The sequence below is a fragment of the Panthera tigris genome, chromosome B2, assembly GCF_018350195.1.
Source record: "Panthera tigris isolate Pti1 chromosome B2, P.tigris_Pti1_mat1.1, whole genome shotgun sequence".
NCBI classification, from domain to species: Eukaryota; Metazoa; Chordata; class Mammalia; order Carnivora; family Felidae; genus Panthera; species Panthera tigris.
This window is the reverse complement of record NC_056664.1, coordinates 142,835,976-142,843,832: the sequence shown is the minus strand read 5'-3', so window position 1 is coordinate 142,843,832 and position 7,857 is coordinate 142,835,976.

Here is a 7,857-nt window from a genome sequence, read left to right as displayed (position 1 = left end):
CCGTTTTAACCTTTTTTCAGCGCCCAGTTCAGCAGCATTCAGGACAGTCCCACCGCCCTTCCTGCCACCACCACCATCCGTCTCCAGAACTTTTTCAACTTCCCAAACAGAAACTGTGTCCCCGAGGAACACTAACGCCCCCACTCCTGCCCCAGCGCCTGTGACCTCGACCCTGCTTTCGGTCTCTGGGAGTTTCCCCACTCAGGATGCCTCCCGTAAGGAGAAACACACAGTATTTGTTCTTGGTCTGGCTTATTTCACTTAGCAGAATGTTTGTTGTCCAGGGTCATGCACGTTGTAGTACGTGTCTGAATTTCCTAAGGGTAGGGGCACCTGCGTGGTTCAGTGGGCTGAGTATCCGACTTCAGGTCATGATCTCACTGTTCGTGGGTTCGAGCCCCGTGTTGGGCTTTGTGCTGACGGCTCGGAGCCTGGAGCCTGCTTCAGATTCTGTGTCTCCCTCTCTCTCTTCCCCTCCCCCACTCACACTGTGTGTGTGTGTGTGTGTGTGTGTGTGTGTGTGTGTGTGTGTGTGTCAAAAATAAACATTGACAAATTTTTTGAATTTCCTAAGGCTGAATCATATTCGGCGTAGGTAACATCGCGTTTGGTTTATCCTTTCTTCAGTCGACAGACACTTGGTTTGTTCCTCCCCTTTCGGCGACGGCGAGCAATACAGCTGGGAACACGCTGGGAGTCCCGCTTGGAGGGTGTATACCAAGGAGTGGGATCGCCCGATCCGGTCCGAGTCCCACGAGTAACTCTTTGAGGAACCACCAAACTCCTTTCCACGGGGGCTGCACCATTTTACACGCCCACCAGCAATGTGGGAGAGTTCCAATTTCTCCCCATCCCCGCCGACATGTGCTGTGTTTTTGTGCGTTTTTTTGATAATAGACATGCCAGGTGGCATGGAGGGGAGCTCGTTTTGGGACGTCTGGATATCGGGATGTAGGGTCTGTGTGCTCTTAGCTGAGCCTGGAATTGCTAGGGCTGGGCCCGTTCTCACCACAATTATACTGGAGAGTGTGTTCGTTTCCTAGAGTTGCCGTGGCAAAGGACCACAAACTGGGTGGCTTAAAACAACAGAAATGTATTCTCCCAGAGCTCCAGAGGACAGAAGGTGCCAGCAGGGCCACGCTCCCTCCAGAGTGTCTGGGACAGGGTCCTCCCCTGCCTCTTCCAGCTTCTGCTGGCTCCTGGTGTCCCTGGATGTCCCCCAACCCCTGCCTCCGTCTCCACAGCCTCCTTCCCCCGGTCCCTGTGTGTGTGCGCCCTTTTCTGCCTCTTACAGGGACCCTCTCATTGGACTTAGGGCCCACTTGACTCCAGTATGACCTCAGCTCGACCCTTAATTACTTCTGCCAAGACCTTGTTTGCAAGTGATTTCACATCGTGAGGTTCCGGGTGGAGGTGCAGTTGAAGGGGGCACTGTCCAACCCACAAAGAGGTGACTCTCCTCCCGAGGCTCCATCCCACTAGCAACGTGGGGCCAGCTCTCTGGGTGGTGCCGCAGAGGTGGGGGTCGCTCAGGTCACACAAGACTCACAAGTCAAAAGCGGCCCAGACAAGTTCAATGGGAAGCGAATCGGACGGAAAGGGATTGGCTCTGATTCCAGATACGCAGACACACATCCACCTTTAATTTCCTAGAAGTGAGCTGATTTGCTCTCAAATTCCCTTTACCTACTTTGTCCTGGAAACAGCCTTAATCTCGGCGCCCCAACCGTACCCGTCTCTTCCGGTTTAACTCGTTTCCTTCGGGTAAGAAGGCAAGAAGATGACTTTCAGTTCGGTCGTTTCAAATCTCAGCTCCATACAGAGCTGTCCCTCCCTGAAGAGCCCTCTCCCTCACGCCCCCTGCAGAGCAGGGGCAGGTGCTACGTGCAAGGCAGCTAAGGGACCTTGGGGCCTTAGGGGCCGTGCTGAGTCAGGTCGTCGGGGAGGCAAACACCAAGGTGGGTGGCAGCTGGGGACCGCCGGGCAAGAGCAAACGGCAAGAGGGTGACGAGCTGCAGAGCTGCGAGGCCTCGGCGCGTCAGACCCCCATGTGAAGGGGCGGGAAAAATGGCTGGTGGCCTGCCTGTGGACGAGGAAGTTTCAGCGAGGCCGCTGGGGCATCCCTGAGCCCTGGCGGGCTGTCAGTGAAGTCCCCTTTCCCGGCAGCCTGCGTGGGGCTCGCCCTTTGCCACCGGCAGCAAGGCCCCAGGGCACCACCACTGCCACCGCCCTCCCCCAGGCTGTCCCCCAAGCCTCCGGCCTCTGGGCTTCCGCATGCCCACCTGGCCTGGCTCAGGCTTCTCTCCTTGCCCTGTCCCACCGCTACCCCGGCAGGATGTTCTCAGCCCTGCCAACAAAGCAGGCCGTCCCAGGGCCCCTCCACCCGGGGTCCCGGCCAGGAAGCAGAGCAGACCCCCTCTCCTGCACATCCTCGGACCCTCTGGGCTCTCCACTGCCTGGGTCTGAGCACCGTGTCAAGCGACTCCCATTTGAGCCTTCCTCCCCAGGCCCCAGGCCAGCCCCAGCGTGGACGTCCTGGCCAGCATCAGTCCCTGAACGTCCAGTCTATCTTAAAAGAGACACTCGACGCCTGGTCCTCCAGGCCAGAGCTATGGATATTTACAGCCCCCAGGAAGCCGTTCTTTCGACTGTCTACGAAAGCTTTCTTAAACTGGTTTAAGCCCTAGTGTGACGGGTCACAGACTCTCCTGAGAACAAAAATACATCAAAACCTATTTCAAAAAGTAGCATCTCTCCCTCCATTTGGGAAAAAAGTGGAGTTTTAAATGACTCCACCTTTAGGCCACGAGAAAAGCCCTTTTAGATTTCTTATTTTTTGGTGCCCTCAAGTGGCGACTTCGGTTTTCCAAACGTGGAAATCATTCTAATGATTTGTATTCTTTTGTTTCCCTGCTTCTGTAAGAAGTTGCATTTTTATCTCTTTTTAAGGGAATTTTACCCAAAAGACCAGGGAAGAAGGGTGCCTGGGCGGCTCAGGCGGTTAGGCATCCGACTTCGATTCAGGTCACGATCTCGCGGTTTGTGAGTTCGAGCCCCGCGTCGGGCTCTGGGCTGGCGGCTCAGAGCCTGGAGCCTGCTTCCGATTCTGTGTCTCCCTCTCTCTCTGCCCCTTCCCGCTCACACACACACACTCTTTCTCCCTCTCCCTCTCTCTCAAAAATAAAGATTAAAAATATTAAAAAAAAAAAAAAAAAAAAGACCAGGGAAGATCCCCTCACCTTCATTACTAACCAGATTAGTTAAATAGGCTGTTTTAAAAAGTCAGCAAATGAGAGATTCTGAATTTCTAAGGGGCAGCACTCAAAAGGGGTTTTAATGAAGTCCCTTTGTTTTCCACACAAGATAACATCACCCTGTTCAGCTATCACCCCAGTTACTCACACCCCTCCGCCAGTGTTTCCCCTTGAAGTGTTCCAGAGGTACAAGCAGAGATCGGGGGACCGATGGCCTTACGAGGGTGGACAAAGGCGACCCGGCCCAACCAACAGCTCCCCTCCCATGAGGCGACCTGTCTCCCTCTTTTATGCCCCAAGACGATTGACAACGAAGACAGCCAATTACACCAGTGTCTTTCTCCCTCCGGGGGCACTGAGAGGTGGGCTCCTTCTGCGTTGCTAACAGAGACACGACAAAAAGGGAAGCACATGAAAGCTATCATAACATAAAGAAAGCTCTAAAGACCAAAGAAAAGCTTATGTTCTGGCTCTGTTTTGTTGCTAGAGTGAGTGGGGGAGGGGCAGAGAGAGAGAGAGAGAGAGAGAGAGAGAGAGAGAGAGAGAGAGAGGGAGACACAGAATCCGAGGCAGGCTCCAGGCTCTGAGCTGTCAGCACAGAGCCTGACTCGGGGGTTGAACTCCTGAACCGTGAGATCATGACTTGAGCTGAAGTCAGACACTCAACCGACTGAGCCACCCAGCCGCCCCCACCAAGTGTGGATTTTTTTTATTATTATTTTTTTAATGCTTATTTATTTTTGAGACAGAGAGAGATAGAGCATGAACAGGGGAGGAGCAGAGAGAGAGGGAGACACAGAATTGGAAGCAGGCTCCAGGCTCTGAACCATCGGCCCAGAGCCCAGACGCGGGGCTCGAACTCACGGACCGTGAGATCGTGACCTGAGCTGAAGTCGGACGCTTAACCGACTGAGCCACCCGGGCGCCCCAGATTTTTGAGAGACATTTTACTCAACGTAATTCTGGTTTTGCTTTGACAGACACAGGCATGGTATCGGGATGATTTCCTCAAACACTTTCCAGTAACTTGAGTGTCCCGACAATTGCCACCTGTCTGTGATGCCAAAGCATCGTCTGTCGGCAACATGCCCCTGCCGCCAGGGCCTCTGGTTCCCGCTCAGAGAGAGCAAACGAGAGTCAGGATTAGGTGGACAAATCTGGCAAGGGTTGGTAAGGAGGGAAGGAAGGCCCGTCTCAAGAATGATAGTCAAATGCAAAGAAAAGCCAAAAAGAAAAGTTCAAGGAGAAAGACAGAAAACAAGCCTGTTAACCTTCTTTATGAAAGTATCCGGAGAGAATCAAGGGGAGAAGAAGGGGAGTTTGGGACATTAATCTTTTTGCCCGTTGAGTATTTTTAAAAGGATATTCCTGTAGAACAGGCCTAGAGAGGCCACCAGAGAAAACAGTTGACCAGTGGAAAACCCTTTTTGGTTTCTGGATTTTGGTGCCGTTACGTGGCTTTTCTGCTTTTAATAAATGGTTCTAATGATTATACTCATTACCCTCTTCTGTCATCTTTCCCTTGGAGGTAACTGAAATCCCCCCTTCCTGAATTTTGATAACCTTCCTAAAAGTACAGAATTTGTCTAAGAGGTGGCTAATTATCTTGAGGGTAGAGCACAAGTCTTCACCAAAAATATTAGATCTACATGATATAAATGTGTCAATCTACTAGACGTTTCTAATGGCACTCTAAAACTTGATTCTCAGGCAAAAAGCACAAACATTAGAGTGCCCCGTTCCAAGCCAGACCGCGGGTAATTCAGTGTGGAGAGTCACCCGTGCCCAAGTCTCCTTTCCTTTGTCTCTGGGGGGGGGGCCTAGGTCACCTAGTGGCCAATTCACTCCAGAACTCAGAGGTAGTTGCCTCTCCCAAACCATGGGAGAGGAGTAACCATGGCTACCTGGGAGGTGCTTCACAGGGGGAAATGGAAGATTCGAGGAAGTTATTACCTGTGTGCAGCCTTCAGGAATGCCTGTGTGTGTGTGTTCATTCTACTTGCCTATATTCCACAAAGGATGGGATGTAGCTAAGACGCATAAATTATGCAAAAATGTGGAAATAGATACAAGCCTAAATCAGAAAAGGCACCGGTAGGATGGGCGAGGAAGGTCAAGGGCCCCTGATGTGTGTTCTCTATAAGCTGCCTAGCTCCTCGCTGGGGGCCACAATGCAGTTAGGGAAGACACACGCCCAACCCCTCACCTCCTCTAAACAGAATTTCTACGTGGATGTTCCCAGTGATACAGTGAGCAAAGACGTTGAAATCAGCCATCAGGTGGTGTTTTTTATGACTCTTGTCGTTTCAAACATTGTTGCTGGGATATAATTCACGTACCGTAATATTTACACATTTAAAGCATACAATCCAGTGGGTTTGGGTACATTCACAGAACGGTGTGACCATCACCACCGTCTGGTTTTAGGGCGCTTTTATCATCCCCAAAAGAAAGCCCGTCCCCTCAGCTCACACTCCCCCTTCCCCAGCCACATGAACCCACTCTCTCTGAGGTCTCCATGATTTGCCCACTCTGAACATTTCGGGTAAATACAACATATGGTCTCTCGTGACTGACCTCTTTCACTTAGCATGAGGCCTTCAATCCATGTGGTAGCACGGATCAGCCCTTCATTCCTTTTTATTGCCAGATAATATTCTATTGTGTGACACATCTCACGTCTCTTCTAAAGTTAAGCAGAGAGCACAATTCCAGCGCGGTGGCAGGGGGTAGACACCGAGTCAGAGGCTTCCTGGTAATCCAGCTGGGTCCGTGGAGTTAACAGAACATCTAAGAAATGAAATGCACCGCAAGTGCTTCGAATTGTGTCTGCAGCTTGGGTCGAGGCGGGCACTTGATCGAGACCGATCAGGGAGCAGCCGGAGGGGAACCGCCCGAAAAGGCGGGGGTGGATGGGCAGATCCCAGGCTGGTGACAGACGGACGCGCGGGCTTCGAAACGGACTGGCCAGATGACAGGATGCGGGACCTTCTGTGGGAATTCAGGACCCTAGCTGAGATTCAGACCCGAAACTCAACAGATGACTATTCCAGCTGTGGAGGGAGGTACGTGCTTGCAGGCTGAGATAGAGTTTTACTTAGAAAACCGTTCCAGATCCTCCCCCAGCACGCGAACAAAAAAATGATCGAGCAGCAAACCTGTGCAGCCGAGTGCCCATCTCAGAAGGTTTTGACCTGGAAGGCTTTGAGAGCGAAGTAAGCAAGTGCCCAACACTTTTCCAGAAAAATTCCTAATGTACCCATGAGAAACAACCTACTCACATGGATAGCTTGGGAAGTGAAGTTCCAAATAAAGACACTCATTTACTTGCTGACTGTACTGACTGAACACAGGCCAATTAAATTTGCACAAATTTTCTGCCATCTTGGGGCACCCGGGTGACTCAGTCCGTTAAGCACCTGACTCTTGGTTTTGGCTCAGGTCATGATCTTGTGGGTTGTGGGATTGAGGCCCACATCAAGGCTCTGTCCTGACAGCACAGAGCCCGCTTAGGATTCTCTTTCTTCCTTTCTCTCTGTCCCTTCCCCATGTACCTCTCTCTCAAAATAAATAAATTAAAAAAAAAAAAAACACGTTGGTTTCAAGTGAATTTAAAGTCACTCTTCCTGATGGCATTCAATTACCTACTAATTGCAGTCCTAGTTTATGATAAAATAATATGGGAGGATATTTCTCTTTTTAGTCTGTGACCTTTTTTTCTGACCTAGCAGCCAAAAGCCCTCTTGCCTTTTCATGGTGTAAAAAGAAAAGAAGGCACCCCCTCCCCCACACCCACCGTCTCTCCTCTTGACAACCACATGTGGCACAGGACTGAGGGGCCGTCCATCAGATGCTCCAGGCCTGGAGTCTGATTCATCATGAAACACCGGGGACACCACAGTAAGTGAGACAAAGACCTTGTCCTCACGGAGCTGACGTTCTAGTGGAGAGACAAGCTAAGAAATGAACTGCATGTAAGGTGCTGATTAGTGCTACAAATAAAACCAAAGCACAATAGAGGGATAAGATGGGGGGAAGAGTTGAACTAGACATCGTGGGGTGGGGGGCTCCCTGTAGACGTGACCTTGAATGGAAGCCAGGGAGGTGAGGAAGAAACTTTCTAAGAACATTACTTACAAATTATGCCTAGCAGCAGCACTAGAGTCAGAAGGACTGGAAAGGGCTCCCGCTGGTCTAAGTTGGGGCAATACAGGCACGGATTGTGACGGTGACAAGGTGGGGGAATGAAGCATGTCTGGTCCCTTAGGGTTCAGTGTGAAAAACCTAGCTACTAGAAGCACAATGGGAATAAGGGAGGAACCAAGACTGGAGGACGGATGTCAGAGGATCAGAGAAAGCCACCCGGCACAGTGGCTGGGAGCAGGGGCACAGGCAGGCAGGCCAGCAAAGCCCAGGAAGCCACGGCGCCCAGCCCTGCATGGCGCTACGAAGGGGCGCCCACGGAGAGGTCCCGGCTCTGCAGAAACCGCAGTCAAGCTCGTGGTGATCGGCTGGGGCTGCGGATGACAGGCAGGAGCACAGGCCGGGATGCTATTTGCATCCAGCACCCAGAGCTGGGGGCCGAGGGGCGAGAAAGGGGAGA